The sequence below is a fragment of the Theobroma cacao genome, chromosome 5 (assembly GCF_053813885.1).
Source record: "Theobroma cacao isolate CCN51 chromosome 5, ASM5381388v1, whole genome shotgun sequence".
NCBI lineage: Eukaryota > Viridiplantae > Streptophyta > Magnoliopsida > Malvales > Malvaceae > Theobroma > Theobroma cacao.
Genome location: NC_142643.1, coordinates 31904361 through 31914364, shown reverse-complemented (window position 1 = coordinate 31914364; position 10004 = coordinate 31904361). Strand labels below are relative to the sequence as shown.

The 10004-nt window shown below is 59.3% G+C and overlaps 49 non-coding genes across 49 annotated transcripts; all 49 read left to right on the top strand.

Annotated features, from left to right (window-relative positions):
- The first annotated feature begins 52 nt into the window (after window positions 1–52).
- Window positions 53–171, top strand: LOC148762676 (5S ribosomal RNA). The gene has a single exon (XR_016026795.1). It is a non-coding gene; the product is annotated as a 5S ribosomal RNA (ribosomal RNA).
- An 85-nt stretch (window positions 172–256) lies between these two features.
- On the top strand, window positions 257–375 carry LOC148762675 (5S ribosomal RNA). The gene has a single exon (XR_016026784.1). It is a non-coding gene; the product is annotated as a 5S ribosomal RNA (ribosomal RNA).
- Window positions 376–460: 85 nt separating this feature from the next.
- Window positions 461–579, top strand: LOC148762674 (5S ribosomal RNA). Its single transcript, XR_016026772.1, has one exon. It is a non-coding gene; the product is annotated as a 5S ribosomal RNA (ribosomal RNA).
- Window positions 580–664: 85 nt separating this feature from the next.
- On the top strand, window positions 665–783 carry LOC148762673 (5S ribosomal RNA). Its single transcript, XR_016026764.1, has one exon. It is a non-coding gene; the product is annotated as a 5S ribosomal RNA (ribosomal RNA).
- Window positions 784–868: 85 nt separating this feature from the next.
- LOC148762672 (5S ribosomal RNA) lies at window positions 869–987 on the top strand. The gene has a single exon (XR_016026753.1). It is a non-coding gene; the product is annotated as a 5S ribosomal RNA (ribosomal RNA).
- Window positions 988–1072: 85 nt separating this feature from the next.
- Window positions 1073–1191, top strand: LOC148762671 (5S ribosomal RNA). The gene has a single exon (XR_016026752.1). It is a non-coding gene; the product is annotated as a 5S ribosomal RNA (ribosomal RNA).
- An 85-nt stretch (window positions 1192–1276) lies between these two features.
- Window positions 1277–1395, top strand: LOC148762670 (5S ribosomal RNA). The gene has a single exon (XR_016026744.1). It is a non-coding gene; the product is annotated as a 5S ribosomal RNA (ribosomal RNA).
- Window positions 1396–1480: 85 nt separating this feature from the next.
- Window positions 1481–1599, top strand: LOC148762669 (5S ribosomal RNA). Its single transcript, XR_016026733.1, has one exon. It is a non-coding gene; the product is annotated as a 5S ribosomal RNA (ribosomal RNA).
- Window positions 1600–1684: 85 nt separating this feature from the next.
- LOC148762668 (5S ribosomal RNA) lies at window positions 1685–1803 on the top strand. The gene has a single exon (XR_016026722.1). It is a non-coding gene; the product is annotated as a 5S ribosomal RNA (ribosomal RNA).
- Window positions 1804–1888: 85 nt separating this feature from the next.
- LOC148762667 (5S ribosomal RNA) lies at window positions 1889–2007 on the top strand. The gene has a single exon (XR_016026711.1). It is a non-coding gene; the product is annotated as a 5S ribosomal RNA (ribosomal RNA).
- Window positions 2008–2092: 85 nt separating this feature from the next.
- Window positions 2093–2211, top strand: LOC148762666 (5S ribosomal RNA). The gene has a single exon (XR_016026700.1). It is a non-coding gene; the product is annotated as a 5S ribosomal RNA (ribosomal RNA).
- Window positions 2212–2296: 85 nt separating this feature from the next.
- On the top strand, window positions 2297–2415 carry LOC148762665 (5S ribosomal RNA). The gene has a single exon (XR_016026689.1). It is a non-coding gene; the product is annotated as a 5S ribosomal RNA (ribosomal RNA).
- Window positions 2416–2500: 85 nt separating this feature from the next.
- On the top strand, window positions 2501–2619 carry LOC148762664 (5S ribosomal RNA). The gene has a single exon (XR_016026677.1). It is a non-coding gene; the product is annotated as a 5S ribosomal RNA (ribosomal RNA).
- Window positions 2620–2704: 85 nt separating this feature from the next.
- LOC148762663 (5S ribosomal RNA) lies at window positions 2705–2823 on the top strand. Its single transcript, XR_016026666.1, has one exon. It is a non-coding gene; the product is annotated as a 5S ribosomal RNA (ribosomal RNA).
- Window positions 2824–2908: 85 nt separating this feature from the next.
- On the top strand, window positions 2909–3027 carry LOC148762662 (5S ribosomal RNA). The gene has a single exon (XR_016026655.1). It is a non-coding gene; the product is annotated as a 5S ribosomal RNA (ribosomal RNA).
- Window positions 3028–3112: 85 nt separating this feature from the next.
- LOC148762661 (5S ribosomal RNA) lies at window positions 3113–3231 on the top strand. The gene has a single exon (XR_016026644.1). It is a non-coding gene; the product is annotated as a 5S ribosomal RNA (ribosomal RNA).
- An 85-nt stretch (window positions 3232–3316) lies between these two features.
- Window positions 3317–3435, top strand: LOC148762660 (5S ribosomal RNA). Its single transcript, XR_016026695.1, has one exon. It is a non-coding gene; the product is annotated as a 5S ribosomal RNA (ribosomal RNA).
- Window positions 3436–3520: 85 nt separating this feature from the next.
- Window positions 3521–3639, top strand: LOC148762659 (5S ribosomal RNA). The gene has a single exon (XR_016026694.1). It is a non-coding gene; the product is annotated as a 5S ribosomal RNA (ribosomal RNA).
- An 85-nt stretch (window positions 3640–3724) lies between these two features.
- On the top strand, window positions 3725–3843 carry LOC148762658 (5S ribosomal RNA). The gene has a single exon (XR_016026693.1). It is a non-coding gene; the product is annotated as a 5S ribosomal RNA (ribosomal RNA).
- An 85-nt stretch (window positions 3844–3928) lies between these two features.
- LOC148762657 (5S ribosomal RNA) lies at window positions 3929–4047 on the top strand. Its single transcript, XR_016026692.1, has one exon. It is a non-coding gene; the product is annotated as a 5S ribosomal RNA (ribosomal RNA).
- An 85-nt stretch (window positions 4048–4132) lies between these two features.
- Window positions 4133–4251, top strand: LOC148762656 (5S ribosomal RNA). The gene has a single exon (XR_016026691.1). It is a non-coding gene; the product is annotated as a 5S ribosomal RNA (ribosomal RNA).
- An 85-nt stretch (window positions 4252–4336) lies between these two features.
- Window positions 4337–4455, top strand: LOC148762655 (5S ribosomal RNA). Its single transcript, XR_016026690.1, has one exon. It is a non-coding gene; the product is annotated as a 5S ribosomal RNA (ribosomal RNA).
- Window positions 4456–4540: 85 nt separating this feature from the next.
- Window positions 4541–4659, top strand: LOC148762654 (5S ribosomal RNA). The gene has a single exon (XR_016026688.1). It is a non-coding gene; the product is annotated as a 5S ribosomal RNA (ribosomal RNA).
- An 85-nt stretch (window positions 4660–4744) lies between these two features.
- LOC148762653 (5S ribosomal RNA) lies at window positions 4745–4863 on the top strand. Its single transcript, XR_016026687.1, has one exon. It is a non-coding gene; the product is annotated as a 5S ribosomal RNA (ribosomal RNA).
- Window positions 4864–4948: 85 nt separating this feature from the next.
- On the top strand, window positions 4949–5067 carry LOC148762652 (5S ribosomal RNA). Its single transcript, XR_016026686.1, has one exon. It is a non-coding gene; the product is annotated as a 5S ribosomal RNA (ribosomal RNA).
- An 85-nt stretch (window positions 5068–5152) lies between these two features.
- LOC148762651 (5S ribosomal RNA) lies at window positions 5153–5271 on the top strand. The gene has a single exon (XR_016026685.1). It is a non-coding gene; the product is annotated as a 5S ribosomal RNA (ribosomal RNA).
- An 85-nt stretch (window positions 5272–5356) lies between these two features.
- Window positions 5357–5475, top strand: LOC148762650 (5S ribosomal RNA). Its single transcript, XR_016026684.1, has one exon. It is a non-coding gene; the product is annotated as a 5S ribosomal RNA (ribosomal RNA).
- Window positions 5476–5560: 85 nt separating this feature from the next.
- On the top strand, window positions 5561–5679 carry LOC148762649 (5S ribosomal RNA). Its single transcript, XR_016026682.1, has one exon. It is a non-coding gene; the product is annotated as a 5S ribosomal RNA (ribosomal RNA).
- An 85-nt stretch (window positions 5680–5764) lies between these two features.
- On the top strand, window positions 5765–5883 carry LOC148762648 (5S ribosomal RNA). The gene has a single exon (XR_016026681.1). It is a non-coding gene; the product is annotated as a 5S ribosomal RNA (ribosomal RNA).
- An 85-nt stretch (window positions 5884–5968) lies between these two features.
- On the top strand, window positions 5969–6087 carry LOC148762647 (5S ribosomal RNA). Its single transcript, XR_016026680.1, has one exon. It is a non-coding gene; the product is annotated as a 5S ribosomal RNA (ribosomal RNA).
- An 85-nt stretch (window positions 6088–6172) lies between these two features.
- LOC148762646 (5S ribosomal RNA) lies at window positions 6173–6291 on the top strand. Its single transcript, XR_016026679.1, has one exon. It is a non-coding gene; the product is annotated as a 5S ribosomal RNA (ribosomal RNA).
- Window positions 6292–6376: 85 nt separating this feature from the next.
- On the top strand, window positions 6377–6495 carry LOC148762645 (5S ribosomal RNA). Its single transcript, XR_016026678.1, has one exon. It is a non-coding gene; the product is annotated as a 5S ribosomal RNA (ribosomal RNA).
- An 85-nt stretch (window positions 6496–6580) lies between these two features.
- Window positions 6581–6699, top strand: LOC148762644 (5S ribosomal RNA). Its single transcript, XR_016026676.1, has one exon. It is a non-coding gene; the product is annotated as a 5S ribosomal RNA (ribosomal RNA).
- An 85-nt stretch (window positions 6700–6784) lies between these two features.
- LOC148762643 (5S ribosomal RNA) lies at window positions 6785–6903 on the top strand. The gene has a single exon (XR_016026675.1). It is a non-coding gene; the product is annotated as a 5S ribosomal RNA (ribosomal RNA).
- An 85-nt stretch (window positions 6904–6988) lies between these two features.
- On the top strand, window positions 6989–7107 carry LOC148762642 (5S ribosomal RNA). The gene has a single exon (XR_016026674.1). It is a non-coding gene; the product is annotated as a 5S ribosomal RNA (ribosomal RNA).
- Window positions 7108–7192: 85 nt separating this feature from the next.
- Window positions 7193–7311, top strand: LOC148762641 (5S ribosomal RNA). Its single transcript, XR_016026673.1, has one exon. It is a non-coding gene; the product is annotated as a 5S ribosomal RNA (ribosomal RNA).
- Window positions 7312–7396: 85 nt separating this feature from the next.
- On the top strand, window positions 7397–7515 carry LOC148762640 (5S ribosomal RNA). Its single transcript, XR_016026672.1, has one exon. It is a non-coding gene; the product is annotated as a 5S ribosomal RNA (ribosomal RNA).
- Window positions 7516–7600: 85 nt separating this feature from the next.
- Window positions 7601–7719, top strand: LOC148762639 (5S ribosomal RNA). The gene has a single exon (XR_016026671.1). It is a non-coding gene; the product is annotated as a 5S ribosomal RNA (ribosomal RNA).
- Window positions 7720–7804: 85 nt separating this feature from the next.
- On the top strand, window positions 7805–7923 carry LOC148762638 (5S ribosomal RNA). Its single transcript, XR_016026670.1, has one exon. It is a non-coding gene; the product is annotated as a 5S ribosomal RNA (ribosomal RNA).
- An 85-nt stretch (window positions 7924–8008) lies between these two features.
- Window positions 8009–8127, top strand: LOC148762637 (5S ribosomal RNA). The gene has a single exon (XR_016026669.1). It is a non-coding gene; the product is annotated as a 5S ribosomal RNA (ribosomal RNA).
- An 85-nt stretch (window positions 8128–8212) lies between these two features.
- LOC148762636 (5S ribosomal RNA) lies at window positions 8213–8331 on the top strand. The gene has a single exon (XR_016026668.1). It is a non-coding gene; the product is annotated as a 5S ribosomal RNA (ribosomal RNA).
- An 85-nt stretch (window positions 8332–8416) lies between these two features.
- LOC148762635 (5S ribosomal RNA) lies at window positions 8417–8535 on the top strand. Its single transcript, XR_016026667.1, has one exon. It is a non-coding gene; the product is annotated as a 5S ribosomal RNA (ribosomal RNA).
- Window positions 8536–8620: 85 nt separating this feature from the next.
- LOC148762634 (5S ribosomal RNA) lies at window positions 8621–8739 on the top strand. Its single transcript, XR_016026665.1, has one exon. It is a non-coding gene; the product is annotated as a 5S ribosomal RNA (ribosomal RNA).
- An 85-nt stretch (window positions 8740–8824) lies between these two features.
- LOC148762633 (5S ribosomal RNA) lies at window positions 8825–8943 on the top strand. The gene has a single exon (XR_016026664.1). It is a non-coding gene; the product is annotated as a 5S ribosomal RNA (ribosomal RNA).
- An 85-nt stretch (window positions 8944–9028) lies between these two features.
- Window positions 9029–9147, top strand: LOC148762632 (5S ribosomal RNA). The gene has a single exon (XR_016026717.1). It is a non-coding gene; the product is annotated as a 5S ribosomal RNA (ribosomal RNA).
- An 86-nt stretch (window positions 9148–9233) lies between these two features.
- LOC148762631 (5S ribosomal RNA) lies at window positions 9234–9352 on the top strand. The gene has a single exon (XR_016026716.1). It is a non-coding gene; the product is annotated as a 5S ribosomal RNA (ribosomal RNA).
- An 86-nt stretch (window positions 9353–9438) lies between these two features.
- On the top strand, window positions 9439–9557 carry LOC148762630 (5S ribosomal RNA). Its single transcript, XR_016026715.1, has one exon. It is a non-coding gene; the product is annotated as a 5S ribosomal RNA (ribosomal RNA).
- Window positions 9558–9642: 85 nt separating this feature from the next.
- LOC148762629 (5S ribosomal RNA) lies at window positions 9643–9761 on the top strand. Its single transcript, XR_016026714.1, has one exon. It is a non-coding gene; the product is annotated as a 5S ribosomal RNA (ribosomal RNA).
- Window positions 9762–9846: 85 nt separating this feature from the next.
- LOC148762628 (5S ribosomal RNA) lies at window positions 9847–9965 on the top strand. Its single transcript, XR_016026726.1, has one exon. It is a non-coding gene; the product is annotated as a 5S ribosomal RNA (ribosomal RNA).
- The last annotated feature ends 39 nt before the right edge of the window (window positions 9966–10004 follow it).

The window sequence follows — 10004 nt, the reverse complement described above, 5'->3', positions numbered from 1 at the left end:
CGGCGGCGGGGGGCGGGGAGGGGTCTTGTGCATTGTTGGCGCAGGACATGTCGGGTGCGATCATACCAGCACTAATGCACCGGATCCCATCAGAACTCCGCAGTTAAGCGTGCTTGGGCGAGAGTAGTACTAGGATGGGTGACCTCCTGGGAAGTCCTCGTGTTGCACCCCTTTTTTCCGTCGGCTTTTGGATCGTCTTAGGCTCGGCGGCGGGGGGCGGGGAGGGGTCTTGTGCATTGTTGGCGCAGGACATGTCGGGTGCGATCATACCAGCACTAATGCACCGGATCCCATCAGAACTCCGCAGTTAAGCGTGCTTGGGCGAGAGTAGTACTAGGATGGGTGACCTCCTGGGAAGTCCTCGTGTTGCACCCCTTTTTTCCGTCGGCTTTTGGATCGTCTTAGGCTCGGCGGCGGGGGGCGGGGAGGGGTCTTGTGCATTGTTGGCGCAGGACATGTCGGGTGCGATCATACCAGCACTAATGCACCGGATCCCATCAGAACTCCGCAGTTAAGCGTGCTTGGGCGAGAGTAGTACTAGGATGGGTGACCTCCTGGGAAGTCCTCGTGTTGCACCCCTTTTTTCCGTCGGCTTTTGGATCGTCTTAGGCTCGGCGGCGGGGGGCGGGGAGGGGTCTTGTGCATTGTTGGCGCAGGACATGTCGGGTGCGATCATACCAGCACTAATGCACCGGATCCCATCAGAACTCCGCAGTTAAGCGTGCTTGGGCGAGAGTAGTACTAGGATGGGTGACCTCCTGGGAAGTCCTCGTGTTGCACCCCTTTTTTCCGTCGGCTTTTGGATCGTCTTAGGCTCGGCGGCGGGGGGCGGGGAGGGGTCTTGTGCATTGTTGGCGCAGGACATGTCGGGTGCGATCATACCAGCACTAATGCACCGGATCCCATCAGAACTCCGCAGTTAAGCGTGCTTGGGCGAGAGTAGTACTAGGATGGGTGACCTCCTGGGAAGTCCTCGTGTTGCACCCCTTTTTTCCGTCGGCTTTTGGATCGTCTTAGGCTCGGCGGCGGGGGGCGGGGAGGGGTCTTGTGCATTGTTGGCGCAGGACATGTCGGGTGCGATCATACCAGCACTAATGCACCGGATCCCATCAGAACTCCGCAGTTAAGCGTGCTTGGGCGAGAGTAGTACTAGGATGGGTGACCTCCTGGGAAGTCCTCGTGTTGCACCCCTTTTTTCCGTCGGCTTTTGGATCGTCTTAGGCTCGGCGGCGGGGGGCGGGGAGGGGTCTTGTGCATTGTTGGCGCAGGACATGTCGGGTGCGATCATACCAGCACTAATGCACCGGATCCCATCAGAACTCCGCAGTTAAGCGTGCTTGGGCGAGAGTAGTACTAGGATGGGTGACCTCCTGGGAAGTCCTCGTGTTGCACCCCTTTTTTCCGTCGGCTTTTGGATCGTCTTAGGCTCGGCGGCGGGGGGCGGGGAGGGGTCTTGTGCATTGTTGGCGCAGGACATGTCGGGTGCGATCATACCAGCACTAATGCACCGGATCCCATCAGAACTCCGCAGTTAAGCGTGCTTGGGCGAGAGTAGTACTAGGATGGGTGACCTCCTGGGAAGTCCTCGTGTTGCACCCCTTTTTTCCGTCGGCTTTTGGATCGTCTTAGGCTCGGCGGCGGGGGGCGGGGAGGGGTCTTGTGCATTGTTGGCGCAGGACATGTCGGGTGCGATCATACCAGCACTAATGCACCGGATCCCATCAGAACTCCGCAGTTAAGCGTGCTTGGGCGAGAGTAGTACTAGGATGGGTGACCTCCTGGGAAGTCCTCGTGTTGCACCCCTTTTTTCCGTCGGCTTTTGGATCGTCTTAGGCTCGGCGGCGGGGGGCGGGGAGGGGTCTTGTGCATTGTTGGCGCAGGACATGTCGGGTGCGATCATACCAGCACTAATGCACCGGATCCCATCAGAACTCCGCAGTTAAGCGTGCTTGGGCGAGAGTAGTACTAGGATGGGTGACCTCCTGGGAAGTCCTCGTGTTGCACCCCTTTTTTCCGTCGGCTTTTGGATCGTCTTAGGCTCGGCGGCGGGGGGCGGGGAGGGGTCTTGTGCATTGTTGGCGCAGGACATGTCGGGTGCGATCATACCAGCACTAATGCACCGGATCCCATCAGAACTCCGCAGTTAAGCGTGCTTGGGCGAGAGTAGTACTAGGATGGGTGACCTCCTGGGAAGTCCTCGTGTTGCACCCCTTTTTTCCGTCGGCTTTTGGATCGTCTTAGGCTCGGCGGCGGGGGGCGGGGAGGGGTCTTGTGCATTGTTGGCGCAGGACATGTCGGGTGCGATCATACCAGCACTAATGCACCGGATCCCATCAGAACTCCGCAGTTAAGCGTGCTTGGGCGAGAGTAGTACTAGGATGGGTGACCTCCTGGGAAGTCCTCGTGTTGCACCCCTTTTTTCCGTCGGCTTTTGGATCGTCTTAGGCTCGGCGGCGGGGGGCGGGGAGGGGTCTTGTGCATTGTTGGCGCAGGACATGTCGGGTGCGATCATACCAGCACTAATGCACCGGATCCCATCAGAACTCCGCAGTTAAGCGTGCTTGGGCGAGAGTAGTACTAGGATGGGTGACCTCCTGGGAAGTCCTCGTGTTGCACCCCTTTTTTCCGTCGGCTTTTGGATCGTCTTAGGCTCGGCGGCGGGGGGCGGGGAGGGGTCTTGTGCATTGTTGGCGCAGGACATGTCGGGTGCGATCATACCAGCACTAATGCACCGGATCCCATCAGAACTCCGCAGTTAAGCGTGCTTGGGCGAGAGTAGTACTAGGATGGGTGACCTCCTGGGAAGTCCTCGTGTTGCACCCCTTTTTTCCGTCGGCTTTTGGATCGTCTTAGGCTCGGCGGCGGGGGGCGGGGAGGGGTCTTGTGCATTGTTGGCGCAGGACATGTCGGGTGCGATCATACCAGCACTAATGCACCGGATCCCATCAGAACTCCGCAGTTAAGCGTGCTTGGGCGAGAGTAGTACTAGGATGGGTGACCTCCTGGGAAGTCCTCGTGTTGCACCCCTTTTTTCCGTCGGCTTTTGGATCGTCTTAGGCTCGGCGGCGGGGGGCGGGGAGGGGTCTTGTGCATTGTTGGCGCAGGACATGTCGGGTGCGATCATACCAGCACTAATGCACCGGATCCCATCAGAACTCCGCAGTTAAGCGTGCTTGGGCGAGAGTAGTACTAGGATGGGTGACCTCCTGGGAAGTCCTCGTGTTGCACCCCTTTTTTCCGTCGGCTTTTGGATCGTCTTAGGCTCGGCGGCGGGGGGCGGGGAGGGGTCTTGTGCATTGTTGGCGCAGGACATGTCGGGTGCGATCATACCAGCACTAATGCACCGGATCCCATCAGAGCTCCGCAGTTAAGCGTGCTTGGGCGAGAGTAGTACTAGGATGGGTGACCTCCTGGGAAGTCCTCGTGTTGCACCCCTTTTTTCCGTCGGCTTTTGGATCGTCTTAGGCTCGGCGGCGGGGGGCGGGGAGGGGTCTTGTGCATTGTTGGCGCAGGACATGTCGGGTGCGATCATACCAGCACTAATGCACCGGATCCCATCAGAGCTCCGCAGTTAAGCGTGCTTGGGCGAGAGTAGTACTAGGATGGGTGACCTCCTGGGAAGTCCTCGTGTTGCACCCCTTTTTTCCGTCGGCTTTTGGATCGTCTTAGGCTCGGCGGCGGGGGGCGGGGAGGGGTCTTGTGCATTGTTGGCGCAGGACATGTCGGGTGCGATCATACCAGCACTAATGCACCGGATCCCATCAGAGCTCCGCAGTTAAGCGTGCTTGGGCGAGAGTAGTACTAGGATGGGTGACCTCCTGGGAAGTCCTCGTGTTGCACCCCTTTTTTCCGTCGGCTTTTGGATCGTCTTAGGCTCGGCGGCGGGGGGCGGGGAGGGGTCTTGTGCATTGTTGGCGCAGGACATGTCGGGTGCGATCATACCAGCACTAATGCACCGGATCCCATCAGAGCTCCGCAGTTAAGCGTGCTTGGGCGAGAGTAGTACTAGGATGGGTGACCTCCTGGGAAGTCCTCGTGTTGCACCCCTTTTTTCCGTCGGCTTTTGGATCGTCTTAGGCTCGGCGGCGGGGGGCGGGGAGGGGTCTTGTGCATTGTTGGCGCAGGACATGTCGGGTGCGATCATACCAGCACTAATGCACCGGATCCCATCAGAGCTCCGCAGTTAAGCGTGCTTGGGCGAGAGTAGTACTAGGATGGGTGACCTCCTGGGAAGTCCTCGTGTTGCACCCCTTTTTTCCGTCGGCTTTTGGATCGTCTTAGGCTCGGCGGCGGGGGGCGGGGAGGGGTCTTGTGCATTGTTGGCGCAGGACATGTCGGGTGCGATCATACCAGCACTAATGCACCGGATCCCATCAGAGCTCCGCAGTTAAGCGTGCTTGGGCGAGAGTAGTACTAGGATGGGTGACCTCCTGGGAAGTCCTCGTGTTGCACCCCTTTTTTCCGTCGGCTTTTGGATCGTCTTAGGCTCGGCGGCGGGGGGCGGGGAGGGGTCTTGTGCATTGTTGGCGCAGGACATGTCGGGTGCGATCATACCAGCACTAATGCACCGGATCCCATCAGAGCTCCGCAGTTAAGCGTGCTTGGGCGAGAGTAGTACTAGGATGGGTGACCTCCTGGGAAGTCCTCGTGTTGCACCCCTTTTTTCCGTCGGCTTTTGGATCGTCTTAGGCTCGGCGGCGGGGGGCGGGGAGGGGTCTTGTGCATTGTTGGCGCAGGACATGTCGGGTGCGATCATACCAGCACTAATGCACCGGATCCCATCAGAGCTCCGCAGTTAAGCGTGCTTGGGCGAGAGTAGTACTAGGATGGGTGACCTCCTGGGAAGTCCTCGTGTTGCACCCCTTTTTTCCGTCGGCTTTTGGATCGTCTTAGGCTCGGCGGCGGGGGGCGGGGAGGGGTCTTGTGCATTGTTGGCGCAGGACATGTCGGGTGCGATCATACCAGCACTAATGCACCGGATCCCATCAGAGCTCCGCAGTTAAGCGTGCTTGGGCGAGAGTAGTACTAGGATGGGTGACCTCCTGGGAAGTCCTCGTGTTGCACCCCTTTTTTCCGTCGGCTTTTGGATCGTCTTAGGCTCGGCGGCGGGGGGCGGGGAGGGGTCTTGTGCATTGTTGGCGCAGGACATGTCGGGTGCGATCATACCAGCACTAATGCACCGGATCCCATCAGAGCTCCGCAGTTAAGCGTGCTTGGGCGAGAGTAGTACTAGGATGGGTGACCTCCTGGGAAGTCCTCGTGTTGCACCCCTTTTTTCCGTCGGCTTTTGGATCGTCTTAGGCTCGGCGGCGGGGGGCGGGGAGGGGTCTTGTGCATTGTTGGCGCAGGACATGTCGGGTGCGATCATACCAGCACTAATGCACCGGATCCCATCAGAGCTCCGCAGTTAAGCGTGCTTGGGCGAGAGTAGTACTAGGATGGGTGACCTCCTGGGAAGTCCTCGTGTTGCACCCCTTTTTTCCGTCGGCTTTTGGATCGTCTTAGGCTCGGCGGCGGGGGGCGGGGAGGGGTCTTGTGCATTGTTGGCGCAGGACATGTCGGGTGCGATCATACCAGCACTAATGCACCGGATCCCATCAGAGCTCCGCAGTTAAGCGTGCTTGGGCGAGAGTAGTACTAGGATGGGTGACCTCCTGGGAAGTCCTCGTGTTGCACCCCTTTTTTCCGTCGGCTTTTGGATCGTCTTAGGCTCGGCGGCGGGGGGCGGGGAGGGGTCTTGTGCATTGTTGGCGCAGGACATGTCGGGTGCGATCATACCAGCACTAATGCACCGGATCCCATCAGAGCTCCGCAGTTAAGCGTGCTTGGGCGAGAGTAGTACTAGGATGGGTGACCTCCTGGGAAGTCCTCGTGTTGCACCCCTTTTTTCCGTCGGCTTTTGGATCGTCTTAGGCTCGGCGGCGGGGGGCGGGGAGGGGTCTTGTGCATTGTTGGCGCAGGACATGTCGGGTGCGATCATACCAGCACTAATGCACCGGATCCCATCAGAGCTCCGCAGTTAAGCGTGCTTGGGCGAGAGTAGTACTAGGATGGGTGACCTCCTGGGAAGTCCTCGTGTTGCACCCCTTTTTTCCGTCGGCTTTTGGATCGTCTTAGGCTCGGCGGCGGGGGGCGGGGAGGGGTCTTGTGCATTGTTGGCGCAGGACATGTCGGGTGCGATCATACCAGCACTAATGCACCGGATCCCATCAGAGCTCCGCAGTTAAGCGTGCTTGGGCGAGAGTAGTACTAGGATGGGTGACCTCCTGGGAAGTCCTCGTGTTGCACCCCTTTTTTCCGTCGGCTTTTGGATCGTCTTAGGCTCGGCGGCGGGGGGCGGGGAGGGGTCTTGTGCATTGTTGGCGCAGGACATGTCGGGTGCGATCATACCAGCACTAATGCACCGGATCCCATCAGAGCTCCGCAGTTAAGCGTGCTTGGGCGAGAGTAGTACTAGGATGGGTGACCTCCTGGGAAGTCCTCGTGTTGCACCCCTTTTTTCCGTCGGCTTTTGGATCGTCTTAGGCTCGGCGGCGGGGGGCGGGGAGGGGTCTTGTGCATTGTTGGCGCAGGACATGTCGGGTGCGATCATACCAGCACTAATGCACCGGATCCCATCAGAGCTCCGCAGTTAAGCGTGCTTGGGCGAGAGTAGTACTAGGATGGGTGACCTCCTGGGAAGTCCTCGTGTTGCACCCCTTTTTTCCGTCGGCTTTTGGATCGTCTTAGGCTCGGCGGCGGGGGGCGGGGAGGGGTCTTGTGCATTGTTGGCGCAGGACATGTCGGGTGCGATCATACCAGCACTAATGCACCGGATCCCATCAGAGCTCCGCAGTTAAGCGTGCTTGGGCGAGAGTAGTACTAGGATGGGTGACCTCCTGGGAAGTCCTCGTGTTGCACCCCTTTTTTCCGTCGGCTTTTGGATCGTCTTAGGCTCGGCGGCGGGGGGCGGGGAGGGGTCTTGTGCATTGTTGGCGCAGGACATGTCGGGTGCGATCATACCAGCACTAATGCACCGGATCCCATCAGAGCTCCGCAGTTAAGCGTGCTTGGGCGAGAGTAGTACTAGGATGGGTGACCTCCTGGGAAGTCCTCGTGTTGCACCCCTTTTTTCCGTCGGCTTTTGGATCGTCTTAGGCTCGGCGGCGGGGGGCGGGGAGGGGTCTTGTGCATTGTTGGCGCAGGACATGTCGGGTGCGATCATACCAGCACTAATGCACCGGATCCCATCAGAGCTCCGCAGTTAAGCGTGCTTGGGCGAGAGTAGTACTAGGATGGGTGACCTCCTGGGAAGTCCTCGTGTTGCACCCCTTTTTTCCGTCGGCTTTTGGATCGTCTTAGGCTCGGCGGCGGGGGGCGGGGAGGGGTCTTGTGCATTGTTGGCGCAGGACATGTCGGGTGCGATCATACCAGCACTAATGCACCGGATCCCATCAGAGCTCCGCAGTTAAGCGTGCTTGGGCGAGAGTAGTACTAGGATGGGTGACCTCCTGGGAAGTCCTCGTGTTGCACCCCTTTTTTCCGTCGGCTTTTGGATCGTCTTAGGCTCGGCGGCGGGGGGCGGGGAGGGGTCTTGTGCATTGTTGGCGCAGGACATGTCGGGTGCGATCATACCAGCACTAATGCACCGGATCCCATCAGAGCTCCGCAGTTAAGCGTGCTTGGGCGAGAGTAGTACTAGGATGGGTGACCTCCTGGGAAGTCCTCGTGTTGCACCCCTTTTTTCCGTCGGCTTTTGGATCGTCTTAGGCTCGGCGGCGGGGGGCGGGGAGGGGTCTTGTGCATTGTTGGCGCAGGACATGTCGGGTGCGATCATACCAGCACTAATGCACCGGATCCCATCAGAGCTCCGCAGTTAAGCGTGCTTGGGCGAGAGTAGTACTAGGATGGGTGACCTCCTGGGAAGTCCTCGTGTTGCACCCCTTTTTTCCGTCGGCTTTTGGATCGTCTTAGGCTCGGCGGCGGGGGGCGGGGAGGGGTCTTGTGCATTGTTGGCGCAGGACATGTCGGGTGCGATCATACCAGCACTAATGCACCGGATCCCATCAGAGCTCCGCAGTTAAGCGTGCTTGGGCGAGAGTAGTACTAGGATGGGTGACCTCCTGGGAAGTCCTCGTGTTGCACCCCTTTTTTCCGTCGGCTTTTGGATCGTCTTAGGCTCGGCGGCGGGGGGCGGGGAGGGGTCTTGTGCATTGTTGGCGCAGGACATGTCGGGTGCGATCATACCAGCACTAATGCACCGGATCCCATCAGAGCTCCGCAGTTAAGCGTGCTTGGGCGAGAGTAGTACTAGGATGGGTGACCTCCTGGGAAGTCCTCGTGTTGCACCCCTTTTTTCCGTCGGCTTTTGGATCGTCTTAGGCTCGGCGGCGGGGGGCGGGGAGGGGTCTTGTGCATTGTTGGCGCAGGACATGTCGGGTGCGATCATACCAGCACTAATGCACCGGATCCCATCAGAGCTCCGCAGTTAAGCGTGCTTGGGCGAGAGTAGTACTAGGATGGGTGACCTCCTGGGAAGTCCTCGTGTTGCACCCCTTTTTTCCGTCGGCTTTTGGATCGTCTTAGGCTCGGCGGCGGGGGGCGGGGAGGGGTCTTGTGCATTGTTGGCGCAGGACATGTCGGGTGCGATCATACCAGCACTAATGCACCGGATCCCATCAGAGCTCCGCAGTTAAGCGTGCTTGGGCGAGAGTAGTACTAGGATGGGTGACCTCCTGGGAAGTCCTCGTGTTGCACCCCCTTTTTCCGTCGGCTTTTGGATCGTCTTAGGCTCGGCGGCGGGGGGCGGGGAGGGGTCTTGTGCATTGTTGGCGCAGGACATGTCGGGTGCGATCATACCAGCACTAATGCACCGGATCCCATCAGAGCTCCGCAGTTAAGCGTGCTTGGGCGAGAGTAGTACTAGGATGGGTGACCTCCTGGGAAGTCCTCGTGTTGCACCCCCTTTTTCCGTCGGCTTTTGGATCGTCTTAGGCTCGGCGGCGGGGGGCGGGGAGGGGTCTTGTGCATTGTTGGCGCAGGACATGTCGGGTGCGATCATACCAGCACTAATGCACCGGATCCCATCAGAGCTCCGCAGTTAGGCGTGCTTGGGCGAGAGTAGTACTAGGATGGGTGACCTCCTGGGAAGTCCTCGTGTTGCACCCCCTTTTTTCCGTCGGCTTTTGGATCGTCTTAGGCTCGGCGGCGGGGGGCGGGGAGGGGTCTTGTGCATTGTTGGCGCAGGACATGTCGGGTGCGATCATACCAGCACTAATGCACCGGATCCCATCAGAGCTCCGCAGTTAGGCGTGCTTGGGCGAGAGTAGTACTAGGATGGGTGACCTCCTGGGAAGTCCTCGTGTTGCACCCCCTTTTTTCCGTCGGCTTTTGGATCGTCTTAGGCTCGGCGGCGGGGGGCGGGGAGGGGTCTTGTGCATTGTTGGCGCAGGACATGTCGGGTGCGATCATACCAGCACTAATGCACCGGATCCCATCAGAGCTCCGCAGTTAGGCGTGCTTGGGCGAGAGTAGTACTAGGATGGGTGACCTCCTGGGAAGTCCTCGTGTTGCACCCCCTTTTTCCGTCGGCTTTTGGATCGTCTTAGGCTCGGCGGCGGGGGGCGGGGAGGGGTCTTGTGCATTGTTGGCGCAGGACATGTCGGGTGCGATCATACCAGCACTAATGCACCGGATCCCATCAGAGCTCCGCAGTTAGGCGTGCTTGGGCGAGAGTAGTACTAGGATGGGTGACCTCCTGGGAAGTCCTCGTGTTGCACCCCTTTTTTCCGTCGGCTTTTGGATCGTCTTAGGCTCGGCGGCGGGGGGCGGGGAGGGGTCTTGTGCATTGTTGGCGCAGGACATGTCGGGTGCGATCATACCAGCACTAATGCACCGGATCCCATCAGAACTCCGCAGCTAGGCGTGCTTGGGCGAGAGTGGTACTAGGATGGGTGACCTCCTGGGAGGTCCTCGTGTTGCACCCCTTTTTTCCGTCGGCTTTTGGATCGTCTTAGGCTCGGCGG